Genomic DNA, 18,706 nt, shown 5'->3' on the forward strand with positions numbered 1-18,706 from the left:
ACAGCATCCAAGATGATCTTTAAAGGAGAATAAGATGTCATATTCCAGCTGGATTTACCCCAGTCACACTTAAATGTAAGTCTAAAATCCATACCATAAGCAAGGTTAAAAAAAATGCCATCAATATCTTTTGTCATGGAAGGGTGTTAAATATTGGTGCTGCAAAATTTAACAATCTTTTCCTTCAGATTTCTGCTTTTTATACCTTAAGAAATCCCTCCCTACACTGAAGTCATAAAGATATTTTAATAGCCTTATGTTTTTGTTTTTTTTATGTTTACTTTTGTAATATTCTCTGGTAGGGATCTAATTTTTCTCCTGACATGTTTCTGTATACAAGTGGGCCTGTCCCCAAACACTCTAGTCTGTCCCGCTGGCCCATTATTACAGCTTTACATTACCTTGATATCTGAAAGGGCAACTGCTCTACTTTGTTTTTCACAAGTGTCTTTGGCTACTGTTAGCCCTCTGTCTTCAAATGATTTTTAGGATTAGCTTGTCAAACTTGATGAACTATCTTACTAGGATTTTGACTGACATTTTATTAAATCCATAGAGCAATTTAGAGAAAACTGAAAATGTTTTCAGTTTTTATTCATGGCCTCCTATCTTTTGCTACAGTCTATGCCACCCATTTATTCATGTCTTCTATGGCCATCAACAGTATGTTGTAATTTTTTTTCCTATAAAGGTCCTGTTTGACTTTAGGAGGTCTTTTTGCCTATTTTTTTTATCTAATTGGTTATTTTGGGGTTACAACAGTGGTATAGTTCTTTTGGGGGTTTTTTTGTGGGATTTTTAAAAAATAATTCAGATTTATAGAAAAGTTGCAAAGATAGTATAAAGATTCCTTACCCTGTTTCCTAATGTTAACATCTTATATAACTTTGGTACATTGCCAAAATAAAGAAGTTAATATCAGTATAAAACAATTATAGATTTTATTTGGATTTCACCCATTTTTCCATAAATGCCTTCACTCTGGCACAGACCCCGTATCCATGTCACATTTGGTTGTTGGGTCTCCTTAGGCAACTCCGAGCTGTGACAGCTTCTCAGTATTTCCTTGTTTTTCATAACATTAGCAGTTTTAAAGATTACTAGTCTGGTATTTTGTAGAATGTCTCTCAATTTGAGTTTGTCTAATATTTTCTCAAGATATGTGTTGGGTTATGAGTTTTTTAAAAGAATTATCTGCTACTGCTTTTTCTATGTTGATTTTTCATCCAAAGAACTTGCTGACCTCTCATGGTAATTCTAATAGTTTGTCTAAGAGTTTCCTGGATTTTTAAAAATGTTAACATATTTATTAATGACAATTTTTTACTTGGATTGACAATCATATCTCATTTCATTATCATAATGCATTGGCTAGGACCTCTAGGGTGATGTGGAATAAGTTTCATTCTAGACTTCAAAAGAGGTATTTCTTATTTTTAACCATCAAATAAAAATGTTCACAATAAGCTTTTTTGTAAAGCTTCTTTTATTGGGGCTTAAGGCAATTCCTTTAAGTTATAGTTTTCTAAAAATTTTTATCATAATAAGTTTAATTTTATATGACGTCATTTCTACATCTATTGGGAAAATTATACTTTATTATTTTATATAACCTCTTAATGTGGAGAATTAAGGCAAATTTTCTCCTGTTGAAACATGTTTGCATTCTCAAACCCTCCTTGATTATGAGGGTCTGATTTATACACACATGCAGCTGGATACTACTGGGTTATATTTTACTTTCATTCTTTACATCTGAGTTCTTACTTTATTATACTATCCTTGTCTGGTTTCAGTATCAAGGTTATTACTAGACTTATAAAATGATTTGGATTGTTATCTTGCTGCTTATATTTTCCACAACAGTTTACAGAAAATCAAGATTCTCTGCTTTTTGAAAATTTACTACAACTCATTGTAAAATGATCTAAAGCTGATGTATTTTTGCATGGAATATGTTGGACTCAGTTTCCTTAATTTTGGACTTATATTTCTGCTTTGTCTTGAGTCAGTGTTGGTCATTTATATTTTCTAAGAAAACTGTCCATTTCACTTAAATTTTTGAGCATGTAATTATTCATAGTATTCTTCTGTCTTTAATTCTTCATTCATATTTATATCCCTTTATTTTTTTTATTTTTTATTTTATTGTTTTAATTTATTAGTTTCAGGTGTACAAGACAAGGTAATACTTAGACGTTCATCATTTACATTCCTCACACTGTGAACCCCCCTCCCCCCATCCACTATCCCTCCGACCTCACACTGAGCCATCACATTATATATATAAAATTATAGTTGGCATTCATTAATGTTTAGCTTCTGGTGTACAATGCCATGATCAGGCATCCACAGTATCCCTGAGGTGGTCTCCCAAATAGGACGCATGTCCATCGGATACGCAACAAAATCTTTACAACATTATTGAATACGTTCCCCAAATTAATTTTCAAAAAACCCTGAGGCCATCTTGTGGTTACCAGCTGCTTCCTAATCCCTTCACCTTTCCCCTTATCCCCAACTGCCCCCCACCCCCGCCCATCTAACAACTCTCGGTTTTTTCTTTGTGTCCCCAAAACTGTTTCTGATTAGTTCATTCACATAGTCTTTTCTTTAGATTCTGCATATAAGTGAGATCATATGGTACTTGTCTTTCTCTTTCTGACTTATTTCACTTAACATAATTGTTCTCTAGATCCATCCATGTTGTTGCAAATGATAAGATTTCTTTCTTCTTTATGGCTGCATAATACTCCATTGTATCAATGTACCACAGCTTCTTAATCCAGTCATCTATCAATGGGCATTTCGGTTGTTTCCATATCTTGGCTATTGTGTAAAGTGCTGCAATAAACATAGGAGTGCATACTGATTTTTGAATTGGAGTTTTGGATTTCTCCGGGTAGATGCCTAGGAGTGGAATTACTGGATGATAGGGTAGTTCCATTTTCAGATTCCTGAGATACCTCCATACTGTTTTCCATAGTGGCTGCACTAATCTGCAATCCCACCAACAGTGCACTAGAGTTCCCTTTTCTCCACATCCGCGCCAGCATTTGTTGTTTGTTGATTTATTGATGATAGCCATTTTGACTGGAGTGAGGTGGTATCTCATTGTGGTTTTTATTTGCATTTCTCTAATGGTTAGTGAGGTTGAGCATTTCTTCATATGTCTTCTTGCCTTCTGTATGTCCTTTTTAGAAAAATGTCTCCTCAAGTCCTCTGCCCATTTTTTAATTGGGTTGTTTGTTTTTTTGGAGTTGAGTTGAGTAAGTTTTTTATAGATATGTGATATTAATCCCTTATCAGATATATCATATTTATATCCCTTTATCTATTAATGTCATTTATTCTTGTTTTCTTCATCAGTTTTGATAAAGATTTGACAATTTTATGTCTTTTAAGTGACTTTTGGTTTTTTGACCATATTCTTTTGTTTTCCATTTAATTGGTTTGTTTTTTATTATTTGCTTCCTTTTACTTATTTGGGTTTCTTTTCCTATTGTCTTGAGTTGTATGTTTAACTTGTTTACTTTTAATCTTTCTAAATTTTTAACAGATACATTTAAGACTATGACCTTCCCCCCCAACTACCATTTGAACCACATTCCATATATTTATTTCATTGTTGTTAAGTGCTATATTACATTGTTTCCATTAAATTTCCTCTTAGTAACCTTAAGGAATGTGTTTAGGTTTCCAAGTTCTTTAAAAATTTTTTGATTATAGATTTCTAATTTAACTGCATTGTAGCCAAATGATATGGCTTACATATTATTATTTGATATTTGTTAAAAACTTTCCTTGTGACAGATTGGGCTATCTGGGTATTGTAATCCCCTGGATTAGCTCAGAACTTAATACATAGAAGTCTCTCACTAAATGCTTATTCATCCATTCTTTCAACAAATATTTTAGTGCTTACTCCATATAAGGCCCAATGCTAGGCATAGTTTATTGTGAATGAAATTGAAATGGCGCCTGCCTTAGTCAATTTACTTGATAAATATGTCTTCAAGCTTCAATTAGCTGGAAAGATGGATACAATAAGTAAATTGACAAAATAAACCTTTAAAAACTGTGGTGAGGGCTTTGAAGGAAAAAAAGATGCTGAAACGAGGAGGGTTGTATAGTCAGGGAAGGCTTCTCAGAGGAAGAGACGCTAAAACTAAATTGTGAGAAAGAGCCAGCCTGGGGAATAACAAAGGGAAGAACATTCTAGACAGATAAAATAGCAATGTACAAAGACCATAAAGGGGAAAAAAAAGTAAAGATGCCAGAATGGCTTGAGGATGTCAAGATTGGGGTTGAGGGGCATAAAATGAGATCAGACAGGTATGCGACAGCCAGCCCTTTAGGAACTGTAGGCCAAGGTAATGATCTTGAATTTAACCCTAAATGTGATGGGGATCCATTAAAGACTTTTAAATAAGGTAAGATGATTCATATTGTTGTGTGGAGAACTGGGGGACTAGAGAGATAGGTAAGACCAGAAGCAGGAAGACCAGTTAGGAGGCAGCTGTCTATGCAGAGGTGACAGTGTTCTGAACTGCATGGTGGCAGTGAGACAGAGAAAAGTGAACAAATACAAGAGATATTTTGGGGACAAAATAGACAAATCTTGCTGATAATTTGTGCATGTGTAGCAAAGAAAGAAGAATCAGAAATGTTTCCTGTGTTTCTGGTCTGTGCAACGAGATAGATAGGAAGTGTTATTCAGTGAATCTTCTGAGTCACAGATCTGAGCAGGGGAAGAGCACAGATTCAAGAGTTCTCTTTTGGATATATTACATTTGAAATGCTTATACTCAAGCAAGTGGAGATGTTGAATAGAGGTTCTAGAGAGGTCTGTGCTAGAACTCTAACTCTGGTAGTCCTCCGCACAGAGCTAGTTTGTTGCATGAATAATCAGGTTAAAATAAACACTACTTTCATAACCTTAGTAAACATCTATGCACCCAACATAGGAGCACCTAAATATATAAAACAGATATTGACTGACATAAAGACAGAGATCAGCAGCAACACTATCATGGTAGGGGACTTCAACATACCTCTGACAACAAGGGACAGGTCTTCCAGACAGAAAATCAATATGGAAACAATGGCCTTAAATGACACATTGGACCACTTGGATTTAATCGATATTTTCAGAGCATTTCACCCCAAAGCTGCAGAATACAAGTTTTTCTCAAGCACACGTGGGACATTTTCCAAGACAGACCACACGTTAGGCCACAAAACAAGTCTTGATAAATTTAAGAAAATTGAAATCATACCAATTGTCTTCTCTGACCACAGTGCTATGAAATTAGAAATCAACTACAGGAAAAGAAACTGGAAGACACACAAACTCATGGAGGCAGAATAACATGTTACTAAATAATAAATGGGTCAACCATGAGCTCAAAGAAGAAATCAAAAGACATCTCAAGACAAATGAAAATGAAAAACGACGACCCAAATCTATGAGAGCAGCAAAAGCAGTCCTATGAGGGCAATGCACAGCAGGGCAGGCCTACGTAAAGAAACAAGAAAAATCACTAATCAACAGTTTTCACACACTTAAGAGATCTGGAAAAATCACAGACCACACTTAAGGGATCTGGAAAAAGAACAGCAAAATAAACCCAAAGGGAGTACAAGGAAGGAGATAATAAAGATCAGAGCGGAAATAAATTAAATAGAGACCAGAAAAACAATACAAAAGATCAAGGAATCCAAGATTTGCTTTTTAGAGAAGATCAAAAAAAACAACAAACCTTTAGCCAGACTCATCAAAAAAAAAAACAGAGAGGACCCTAATTAATAAAATCAGAAATGAAAGAGAAGTGACAACAGACTGCATAGAAATACAAATAATTTTAAGAAATTACTACAAGCAACTATATGCCAACAAATGAGACAATCTGGAATAAATGGACAATTTTCTAGAAGCATACAACCTTCCAAGGCTAACTCAAGAATAAATGGAAAACCTGAATAGACTGATTACCACCAGGGAAACTGAATCAGTAATCAACAAGCTCCCAACAAACAAAAGCCCTGGACCAGATGGCTTTACAAGTGAATTTTACAAAACATTCAAAAAAGAATTATCACCTATTCTCAAGCTATTCCAAAAAATCCAGAAGGATGGGAGGCTCCCAAACACTTTTTACAAGGCCACTATCACACTGATCCCCAAATCAGACAAAGACATTACAAAAAAAGAAAACTACAGGCTGATATCCCTAATGAACATAGATGCAAAAATCCTCAACAAAATGTTAGTGAACAGAATTCAGCAATACATTAAAAAGATTATACACCATGATCAACTGGGATTCATTCCTGGTATGCAAGGGTGGTTCAAAATCCGCAAATCATTTAATGGGATACACCACATTAACAAAATGAAAAATAAAAATCATATGATCATATCAATAGATGCAGAAAAAGCATCTGACAAAATCCAGCAGCCATTTATGATAAAAACTCTCAAGAAAGTGGGCATAGAGGGACCATACCTCAACATAATAAAGGCCATATATGATAAATCCACAGCTAACATCATACTCAATGGAGAAAAGCTAAAACCATTGCCCTTAAGATCTGGAATAAGGCAAGGTTGCCCACTTTCTCCACTTCTATTTAACATAATGTTGGAAGTTCTAGCCACAGCAATCAGACAAGAAAAAGAAATAAATGGCATCCAAATTGGTAAGGAGGAAGTAAAATTGTCATTACATGCAGATGACATGATACTATATATAGAAAGCCCTAAAGACTCCACCAAAAAACTGTTGGCACTAAAAAATGAATTTAGTAAAGTAACAGGATACAAAATTAATACTCAGAAATCAGTTGCATTTGTATATATCAATAATAAAATATCAGAAGGAGAAATTAAGAAAACAATCCCAGTTACAATTGCTTCAAAGACTATAAAATACCTGGGAATAAATTTATCCAAAGAAGTAAAAGATCTGTACTCCGAAAATTATAAGACACTGAAGAGAGAAATTAAAGAAGATACAAATAGATGGAAACACATACCATGCTCATGGATAGGAAGAATTAATATCGTTAAAATGTCCATACTGCCTAAGGCAATATACAGAGTCAACGCAATTCCTATCAAGCTACCAAGGACATTTTTCACTAAAATAGAACATATAATGCTAAAATTTATATGGAACCATAAAAGACCCCAGATAGCCTCGGCAATCTTGAGAAATAGGAACAAAATGGGAGGTATAACTATACCTGACATCAAATTATACTACAAGGCTACAGTAATCAAAACAGCATGTTACTAGCATAAAAACAGACACATAGATCAATGGAACAGAATAGACAGCCCAGAAATAAATCCATGCCTATATGGTCATTTAATCTATGACAATCTGTGGACGCAAGAATTTATGGTGCGGTAAAGACAGTCTATTCAATAAATGGTGCTTGGAAACCTGGACAGACACGTGCAAAAAAAATGAAGCTGGTCCACCTCCTTACACCATATACAAGAATAAATTCAAAATGGATTAAAGACTTAAATGTAAGATCTGAAACCATAAAACTCCTAGAACAGAGTACAGGAAGAAACTTTATAGACATTACCCAGAATAAGATTTTTACTGATATATCCCCTTGGGCAAGGGAAGTAAGAGGAAAAATAAACATGTGGGTTTATTTATTTAAACATGTGGCTAAAAAGGTTTTTCACTGCAAAGGAAACTATCAATAAAACCAAAAGGGATCCCACTGAATGGGAGAACATATTTGCTAATGATATATTCAATAAGGGGTAAATATCCAAAATTTATAAAAAAAACTCTCAACTCCAAAAAAATCAAACAACCCAATTAAAAAATGGGCAGAGGACATGAAGAGACATTTTTCTAAAGAGGACATACTGATGGCAAACAGACATGTGAAAAAATGCTCAACTTCACTAATCATTAGAGAAATGCAAATAAAAACCACAATGAAATATCACCTCACCCCAGTCAAAATGGCTATCATCAATAAATCAACAAACAACAAGTGCTGGGAAGGATGTGGAGAAAAGGGAACCCTCATGCACTACTGGTGGGATTGCAGATTGGTGCAGCCACTATGGAAAACAGTACGGAGGTATCTCAAAAAACTGAAAATGGAACTACCTTATGACCCAGAAATTCTACTGCTGCTGGGTATCTATCCAGAAAAATCCAAAACTCTAATTTGAAAAAATGTATGCACCCCGATGGTTATAGCAGCAGTATACAAAATAGCCAAGACATGGAAACAACCGAAATGCCCATTGGTAGATGACTGGATTAAGAAACTGTGGTACATTTATACAATGGAGTATTATGCAGCCATAAAGAAGAATGAAATCTTACCGTTTGCAACAGTATGGATCGACCTAGAGAACATTATGCTAAGTGAAATAAGTCATACAGAGAAAGACAAATACCACATGATCTCACTTATACATGGAATCTAAAGAATAGGATAATGAATGAACTAATCAGAAACAGTCTCAGAGATATAGAGGAAAAACAGGGTTGCTAGATGGGTGGGGAGTGGGGATAAATGGGAAGGTGGGGGGATTTGAAAGCACAGTCAGTAACCACAAGATTGCCATGGGGAAACGAAACCAATTTGAGGAATATCATCAATAATGTTGTAAAGATATTGTAGGGTATCCGATGGAGACTTGTCTCATTAGGGAGACCACCTCAGGGATGATGTAGATGCCTGATCACTGCACTGTACACCTGAAGCTGAAGCCGAACAATAATGAATGTCAACTACAAGTTTATATATGTATAAATATATATATATATGTATATATATATATATATATACATATATAGTTACAAGAAGTGGAGTACAGCATTAGGAATAGAGACAGTGGAAATGTAATGGCTGTATGTGATGTCTGAGGGTTAGTTAGATGGGGGGAGGGGGGTTATCACTGTGTGAGAGAGATGATAAATGTCTATTACATTGTTTTGTACACCTGAAACTAATAAAAATAAATAAATAAATAAATAAACACTATTTTACAAAATAAAGATATCAGTTCTTCAGTAGTTAGGGCTCTTGTGTATGGTAGGTAAATATCTTAGCATACAAAGTTGTATACAGTTCCTCAGTAATGCAAATCTAACCAATTTTCCTTAAGGGTAAACTTATTTTTTAACATTCTTAAGGAATTTTAGGACAACAGAAAACCAAACATTCATATTAAAGGCAACCAACTCTTTTACCAAAACTGTTCCTAAAGTCAAATATTAAGAGTTCCGAAAAGTAATTGATTACATATAAGATTACAGATAAGTGAAGGACAACCCTGTCACGAATCAGATGTTATAAAAGGACATTGTGTCTGATATTTGGCAGTTGGTGTTTAGGTTCAGAACTACGAGTGTTCCTATACGGCAGGAAAGCTTTTGTGTTCTGCTCGTGTGTGCCTGTCCAAAAGGGCACTGGGCCCCTTCTCCATGGGAAGCAGTCAGAAGTCAAGTTTCACATGCTAACCATAATACCTATGTAGAAAATGCAGGGTTTTTCACATCCTTTTTCCTCAGATTGGTTTACCAGCCACAAAGCTCTAATCCTGAACTGGCAGAATGTAGATGCTCATTTATTCTACCATTCAATAAATAGGTACTGAGTAGTAACTATATCCAGACACTAGGGACACACTGATAAAGAAAAGAGATGCAGCCCTGCCTTTATGGGCCGCAGAGTCCATGGATGAGACCAATCAACCAAATAGCCGCACAAAGGATACAAGTAAGCAGCAATAAATGTGAAGATCCATGGAGCCATAGCACAAAGACAGAGTATGACCCGGACTGGTTGCTGGACAAGGACATGCCATGCCTAATAGACAGCGTGTACAAGAGGAATATGGAGAACGGCGAGCTAGGATACAGACTGGCATGCGCCAAAGGCTGTCTGAGAGACGTCAGACATTCCAGGACCCTGGAGGCCACCAAAGAAGGACTAGCGATCCCTGACAATCACAACCTCTAACTTACAGAATGCCTCCTGGGGTGAGCAGAAGAACTCAAATCCTCATCAAAATCTCCCAAAAAACAAAATGGAATGATTTCTACATAGACTCACATACCAACAGCTCAGGACGTGACTCGAAAGATAAGGTGTTTTGGCTTCCACAGTGCAGCTCATCAAGGCAGGCGAGAACATGCATTCTTATCGGGTTGGTTTTGTCAAAGGCTCACCACAAGACAAATCTAAAGATAACAGGAAAAAGACAATCATTGAGATAAAAGTAAAACATGAATCAGAAAGCAGAAAAATAGCTGGACATACGAGACAGGGATTTTACAAATTCCATATAACAGAAAAATTCCACAGCCATAAGAAAGTATCTTATAGAATAATCACCAAGAGGCACTATTAAGTGAAAAGCCAAGCTGTTGAACACTAAACACTGTACATTCATTTGTTAAATAAATATATACATATTTGCTTCTATATGCATAGAATAACTTTGGAAAGATTATTCACAAAACTAGTGACACTAGAGGGAGGAAAACTAGTGGCTTCAAGATGAAATGTGGAAAAGTGTTCACTATATACCCTTTTCTCCTTTTTGAATTTTGAACCACACAAATATACTGTATTTTGCCATGTATAATGAGCTCCCATATATAATGCACACCCACATTTTTGGCCCAAACTTTCAGGGAAAAAAAAACTTTTTTATTTTTTAATTCAAATTTTTATTTGTGTACATTTAGGTACTTGTTTTTTGTATTATAAAGGAATTTTAGCATTTTTTAAAACATTATGATACAAGAAATTTCATGTAACAAATAATTACAAAACACAAGAACAGTTACAAGGTACAAGAAATTTTATGTACCAGTAACAAATTTACAATATTTATGCATCATAGAAGGCCAAGAACCCTTCGTAGTTGCAAGTTCATCATAAGTTCAAGAAAACCAATATCATATTCCAGGTATTATTTTGCATACATATTTTGCATACAGATATCATTACTCATTTCTAGAGTTACACTTTTAACTCATAAGCATAAATAAAAGAATTAAAAACATTTATATAGATATGGAATTAGTACTACCCATGTATAAAGCACATCCTTACTTTTCCCTCACAAATTTGGACCAAAAAAGTATGCATTATACATGGCAAAATATTAAAAGTTAAAGCAAACGTGTTAATACTAAATAAGATTTTAGACTAATACACATGAAAATTTTAATGACAAGGAACATTTTCAAGAAAAATAAAAATTACGAAAACTGACTACCAAAGGACCAGGAAAAAAACATTAGGAAAAACCTTCTTACAACGAATTCCAATGTGTTAAGACTTTCCAGTACATTTTAATAATGTAGTACAGGTATTTTAAACTGCACAAGCTCTGAGATTAAAAACTAATATTTATGGAACACTTCCCGTGTGCTAGATACTGCATCAAGCATTGCATGTATTTGCAGCTCCTCCTTATAATACCTCCAAGATAGGTGTCCTCATCACTTGTTTTGTATATATGAAAACTGAAGCTCATGGTATCTCACTCAAACTTACCTACCTAGTAAATGACTCCATAGGTCAGACTCTTCAACCACTATGCTGTATAATTCTATGCTAACAAATTAAAAACCTTAAAGAAATGCATCATTTTCTAGGGAAGTAGAAATTACTTGAAATCTCAGTTTGACTGAAAGTGTCTTTTAAATGTCCAAGGAAAAAATTATTCTTAGTCTGTACAAACTGTTCCAGGGCATTAACAAAAAACAGAAGGCTTGCCAATTCATTTAACTAAATTAGAAAAGTGGCTTTCAAGAACATATTTCTTACAAGGAAAATGTGCTACCAGATTAGCTATCTTGTATGAACGAGGCACTAGCTCTGTGTCAGGCACTAGGTTAAGTGCTTTAAAAACAATCTGGAAAGTCTGACAGTTCCATAAATGGTTAAAGAGTGACCATAGGATCCAGCAGTTCCATTTCAAGGTGAAATGAAACATGTCCACATCAAAACTTGTACGTATATGAATGTTCACAGCAGCATTATCATAATAGCCAAAAAGTAGAAACAACCCAAATGCTCATCAGCTGATGAATGCATAAATGAAATGTGATCTATCCATACAATTATTATTTGGCAATAAAAGGGAATGAAGTATTGATACATGCTACACCTTGGATGAACTTTGAAAACATGATGCTAAGTGAAAGGAGCTGGGCATAAAAGCCCACATATTGTATGATTCCATTTACATGAAATGTCCAGAATAGACAAAACTTTGTAGAGATAGAAAGTAGATTAATAGTTGCCTCGGGCTAGAGGGAGAGGGAAGTGGACATGAGGGTTTCTTTTTAGGGTAATGAAAATATTCAAAATTGATTGTGCTGAGGGTTGCACAACTCTATAAATATACTAAATACCATTGAAGTGTACACTGCAAATGGGGTAATTCTACGGTATGTGAATTTTATCTGGATAAAAGTTGTTACTAAAATAATATATATCTGGCTGAGTTCTCCCAATAATCTTAATGAAACTATAACATACTTGTTTTATAGATGAGGCATCTGCAGCTCAGAGAATGTCATGTACTCAAGGTCATAATCTAATTAGTTGAGAAAGCCAGAATTCAAAGCTAAGTCTTTCTGTCTACACTGCTTACTATGTACATCCCAACACAATCCTATACAAATACAGTGAAAACCTTTAAGAAATGACCCCCATTTTTGAGAACATAGAAACTGACAACTAATGAGCTCATGAAGGCAGTCTCCTAGGAATAATTCCTATACGACTATTAAGCATTCCAAACCGAGAATAAGAGGGAAGGCTGCCCACGTAAGAACCTAGCAAATGGTTTTCAATTTCAAATGAGTCTTACTTTAAGAGTGCCCTGGAGGATAATAAAATAGCTATCAGTTATTAAACTTTTACAACCCCAGGCCTGGCACTGAGCACTTTATGTGCATTATGTTTAATCCTCATAATAACTCTATGAGGTAGATACTATTATTATCCAAGTTTTATAGATCACAGGCGAGCCTTGAGAGGTTAGTATCTTGTCCCAGGTTACATGCTAGTAGGTGGTTAAGTCAGGAATCAAACCCAAATCTGTCAGACGCCTGAGCTCTCAACCACCACAGGGTATATTTCTAGGCTATTAAATTTGAAAGCCATAATGAAATGGGTCATTCTTGAAAGGAAGGCAGATAATAAAAACTTGGCAAATGTCAAGGGAGTGCTTTCTTCAAAAAGTGCTCTAAGCATCTGCAATTCACAGGCAATTTTCTTCATGCTTCCAAGGAATAAATAATCCCTATGCCTTATAAATTGTACCACTTCAGCAAAAAGACAAAAGTTTTTCATTTTAACAACACAGCACAGGGGTTTTCAATCCCAAATACATCTCACTGTGAAATATCAACAGCTAATCTTAAGAATTTATACGTGCCAGGAATTTTTCTAAGCACTTTTATAAAGTGCTAGCTTATTTAATAAAGTGTTAGCTTATTTAATCTTTAAGACAACTGTCTGAAGTAGGTACTATTATAATCCCTATTTTAGGGACAAAGAAAGGGAGTCATAGAGAGGTTGTGTGACTAGCCCAAAGTCAAATGGCTAAGAAGTAGCCAGGATTTAAATCCAGTTCATCCAGTTACACCCTCTAGCACAAACTCTCAAAAAGGAATGAGATAGCTAATACGTGCTCCACTAGCCTCCCAACAGTGTGCCAGACCTTTCACAAGTATTATCTCAACATAACAGGATGAGAGATATGTATGTTAGTATAATGCCTGTTTCCAAGATGAAGGATCTGAGGCTCAGAGTGCTGGGTAACTTGCCCAAATACCTCCCATTAATACGGACCAGAACACAGTCTTTCTGACTCCAGAACACACCGCTAAGTCACTATGTCATGAAATTCTGTGGTAGAGGTCAGCAAACTACAGCCGCAGGCCAAATCCAGCCTTCTGTCTCTGTATTGTCCACATACAAAATGGCTGAAATAAAAGTGGTTAAATGGTTGAAAAAGAAATTAAAAGAATAATATTTTCATGACACAAAAATTGTATGAAATCCAGATTTCAATGTTCATAAATAAAGTTTCATTGGACACAGCCACACCCATATTCACATACTATCTATGGTTACTTTCACTCTGCAACAGCTGAGTCATTCTGTCAGACACCGTATAGTCCACAAACCCTGAAATATATACTATTTGACCCTTTACAGAAAAGGTTTACTGACCCGTTATTTAGTATTAAATTTAAAACTCTTAGTGAAATGGAAGGGGGTATATAAAAAGTATACCCCAAAAGGAAAAAAAAGCATGGCTTTAAAGAGTGACTGGAATAGGAATGGAAACTCCCTTCCAACTTTCAAGGAACAAGTAATTTCTCTGTTCCATAATGTGTTCCAAGGCCTAGAAAACAGTGGAGGGCCTCCCAGTTTCTTTAGTCAACTAGTTCACAGAGGTTTACAATCCCTATGCTGTTTTAGTTGGCAAGGACTCCGTATAATGAAAATAACAGCTGACAGTTATAGAACTCTCCCTATGCTGCCAGGTGCTGTGCTAAGTAAAAGATTTCCACTTAATCCTCTTGACAACTGGGGAAAGTAGGGTCCCACTGTTACCCAATTCTGTGAATGAAATTGGGTGTCAGGAGGTTAAGCACATTGCTCAAAGCACCAGAGCTGGTAAGAGCGCAGGTTTCTAACCCTTGTTTCTGCCTTCAGAGACTACATGCTCAACACACCATTTAATTTTAACCTAATGAATCTGCAAATATTAAGGAAATGCGTAATTTCCTGAAAATCCTAAATAAACATGCTCGACCCAAGGAAAACAGAAATTGGCAAAAGAGAGCCAAACTTAAGATGGGTAAGGAGGCAACAGCATTCCTCAAGTTGTCCACAGTCAACAATCTTCACAATCCATCTAAACTCCCAGCAGAGAAGTTCTGAAACCAAACTATCTTCTTTCAAAAGAGGTGGGAGCCAACTCCTGATAAAATCACCGCAATATGCCCAAGAATCCAGCTGCAAAATATCACATATCTTACCATTCCATCTTCATGAAATTGTCCAGAAAAAGGAACTCTAAAGAGACATAAAACAGGTTAGTGGTTGCTTGGGGATGGAAGCCATCACCTACTGCAAATGGACTTGAAGGAATTTTGGAAGGGTGATGCGAACGTTCCAAAAACGGGATTGCAGTGAGGGTTGTACAAATGTGCTAAACAACAAAAAAAAACACCAAGTTGTATGTTTACACTGCGTAAGTTTTAACGTATGTAAATTTACATCACAAAGGAGGCTGGATATTCCAATAGCTAACTGGCCATTTCCTAGATACGGTGCTACGCGTGCACAGGCTTTCTCCGATAAAGTCAACGCTAATCGATAGAAATCCCAACTTCAGGGGAAATACTAGTGTGGAAGGCATGGAAGAGCGGGTCCGGACTTTAGCAGCTGCTCCTGGAAGTTTCCGTTTCTTCTCACTTTTTAAAAGGCCCTGGCGGCGAGGCTGGCGGTCTTTGGAGGGCCTGGTCCAGCGGGTGCCGCAACACAGAGACCGTAAGGGAGCCCGAGGAAAGGTCATCAACGAACACCTCTTCCGAGGGGCTGGGCCCAGCGCGGCCGGGGCCTGATGGAGACGCTGCGACTGCAGTCTGGCAGTCGCCAGAAGCGGCTCTCAAAGAGGGAGGAAGCCTACGTCCGAGGAGGCCCCACAATACGTACCCACCAACCTCGCAAGCCCCCAGGCTACGCCGAGAAGGCGGGCAGCTGCCTGCCAAGATGGCGCGCCCCCAGGCCATTTGGGCATGCTCCCCGGCCCTGCCTTCCATCTTAGGCCCACACCCGGGAGTTGGAGTTCCAGGTGTTCGCCCACAGCTGTGGACTAGTTTCTCTGTTCCATAATGTAATCCCGCACCTCTGTAGAGAATAGTTAGTAGAACCATCGCCTCCATTTGCTACCGTGTTAGTCTCCCGTCTCCGACTCGGGCCCACTCACAGCGAAGTACAGACGTGGGGCCCAGAACAGGCTTTCCCTGGTCAGCGCGCACTTACCCCAGCCCGCCCGCGGGGGACCCTGCACAGGAGGGTCTGGGAAACCATCAGTGAAACGAGACAAGCCCTGCCCTCAGGGAGCTCACTGCCAGAACCGGAAGCAGACATTGAGCAATGAGCGAACGTACCACATCCTTTAACTACCTCCAGCTGTTTTTTTAGAGCTCGGTGACATTTGTATTCGGGCGCATTACTTGTATATCATGATATAGGCAATGAGCTTTTTTGTATGTTTGTTTGATTTCAGTGTGGGGCAAAGTTGTGAACTGCGAAGGAGCTAATTCTTTAAAACTAAGTGTCAATTTTAGAATTCTATTAGATCATATTTTGAATAGATTTCATTATGTTCTGGGAAATAGATATATGATTCTATGACAACCAAGCGCTGAGAGGGCAGGCACTTGTCACTCAGGTATCCAGTATGGATGGTCCATGAATATTTCTCAGATGACTGACTGAATGAAATCTTTAAAAGGAGATGCTGTGTCCGGAGTTAGAATTACCGTTGAAGTGAATCATCTGCTAGATTAGCTGATAAAACCTACCTTCTTTTTTTCTTTTTTTTTAGTTAAAGTTTATTGGAGTGACTTTTTTTTTTAAGTTTATTGGAAAACCTACTTTTCATTTGTCACAAGGTAGTCCAGTGGGAGGAGTAGGGTTGCCAGGTTTAACAAGTAAAAATATAGATAACCCAGTTAAATTTGAATTTCAGATAAACAACAAATAATTTTTAAGCATTAGTATGTCCCATTTGAGCATACTGGGTTTCATATATTTTATCGGGCACCATAGTGAGAAGGCAGCGTTGTTAAGGTGGAGAGGAAAGATGATTTCATTTGTTTTAGAAAGAGAACTGGAGAAGGGGGATAATGGTATCTGGAATTTATAAATAATTATCTCTAAACAATTATGAAGCAGGTCTGAAGACCATGCTAAAGAAATTTTGATGTATAAAGTACCTGGCCCTGTGCTAAGAATTGTATTTATCTTAATCGAAGCCTCCTATGCAATAGGATAATTATTATTTTTATTTTAAAAATGAGGAAAGAGGCACAGAGATAGGAGGTCACTTGTTCAAGTTCCCACGTTTTCACTGTCACCCCAAAAATATTTATTGAGAACTGACTGTGTGCTGGTATGGTCTTTTGATTCCTCACACAGTATGCCCCCAGAGCTGGAAAATTCCAGTCTCTGCCCATTCTTCAGCTTTGCTCCCCTTCCCCACTCCAGCTTCAGTTTCCATGGTAACAAACTGAACCTGCCTTTTATAGCTAATAAGAGCTAAGAGCACTTGAAGAGGAACAAGCCAGAAACATTGACAAGCCAGAAACATCAACTTAGACTGGGTGATGGGGCGGACTGCATAAAGCCCTAAAACCTCCTCCATCAGTGGTTTGTGCGAGACTTTTGTATGTGTTAAGATAAGTCCTTGGATGGGGTCTCTACAGAAGAACAAAAAGTTGGCTTTTTGAACCTCTGCAGACTCAATGAAGTCATAGGTCTTCAGTTCAGAAGCTGCTGCAGGCACCAATAACACTAACATTATGCATCCTTCTCATTTATTAATTCATTTAGTCTATCATTCAACAAATAATGATTGGAGTGGAAGTGGCCTTTTATGTGTCAGACAATGCTAGATCCTGAAGGTAGAATTGCTATCAAAACATTCATGGCCTTGTGGGGGAGGAAGAAGATTTCCTCTACCCTTCTAGGTTCTTCCAGCTGGTCTAACAATTAAATCAACCTGAGACAGATTAACAAGAGAAAATAACCAAATTTAATTTCATACACACAGATAGGAACCCCACATACATGAAAGGTTCAGAAACAGAAAGGTAAAATAAGGTATATATGGCATCCTGAGCTAAGGAATGAGGCAAGGTGCCCTGGAATTTCAGAGGGTAGGAGATCATTCACAGAATTAGAAGAGCAGATATTCAATAGTTAGAAGTTTGCCCTACAAAGGGGCAAGGGAGCTCTCTGGGGCCTCTTTTATAAGGATACTAATCCCATTTATGAGAACTCCAACCCTCATGACCTAATCACCTCCCAAGGGCCCCACCTTGTAATACCATCACCTTTTGGGGTTAGGATTTCAGCATCTGAATTTTTGGGGGTAGGGGAATACAAATATTCAATCTATAGCAGACATCTTCCCGGGGAAAGAGTCTACAGAAGAGAAGGTACAAAGACACGATCCCAGTTGTTAAGGACTTCACACTCAACCAGGACAGCACAGAAGTCAAGAACCAGTGACCATACAGGTCCTCTGAGCTTCTATGACAGCCTCCATTTATAGGGCTGCAATCCTGAGCTGCACATTCATTTACATAAAAACTATGTGGACCATATATAATATGCTAAGCATGTTGCTAGGTGCTAGAGATAGTGTCATAAGTCCTGGAAACTGTGAATGTTACCTTATTTAGAAAAGGGGTCTTTGCTGATAGAATTAAGTTAAGGATTTTGGCATGAAGTCTTCCTGGGTTATCTGACTGGTCCTTAAATCCAATGACAAGTGTCCCTATAACAGTGAGGCAAAGAGCAATTAGACACACAGGCGAGGAGGCAATGTGGAAGTGGAGGCAGGGTGCATTCAGTAGGCAATTTGAGGGGTGTAGCACTC

Source organism: Rhinolophus hipposideros (assembly GCF_964194185.1).
Source record: "Rhinolophus hipposideros genome assembly, chromosome: 21".
NCBI classification, from domain to species: domain Eukaryota; kingdom Metazoa; phylum Chordata; class Mammalia; order Chiroptera; family Rhinolophidae; genus Rhinolophus; species Rhinolophus hipposideros.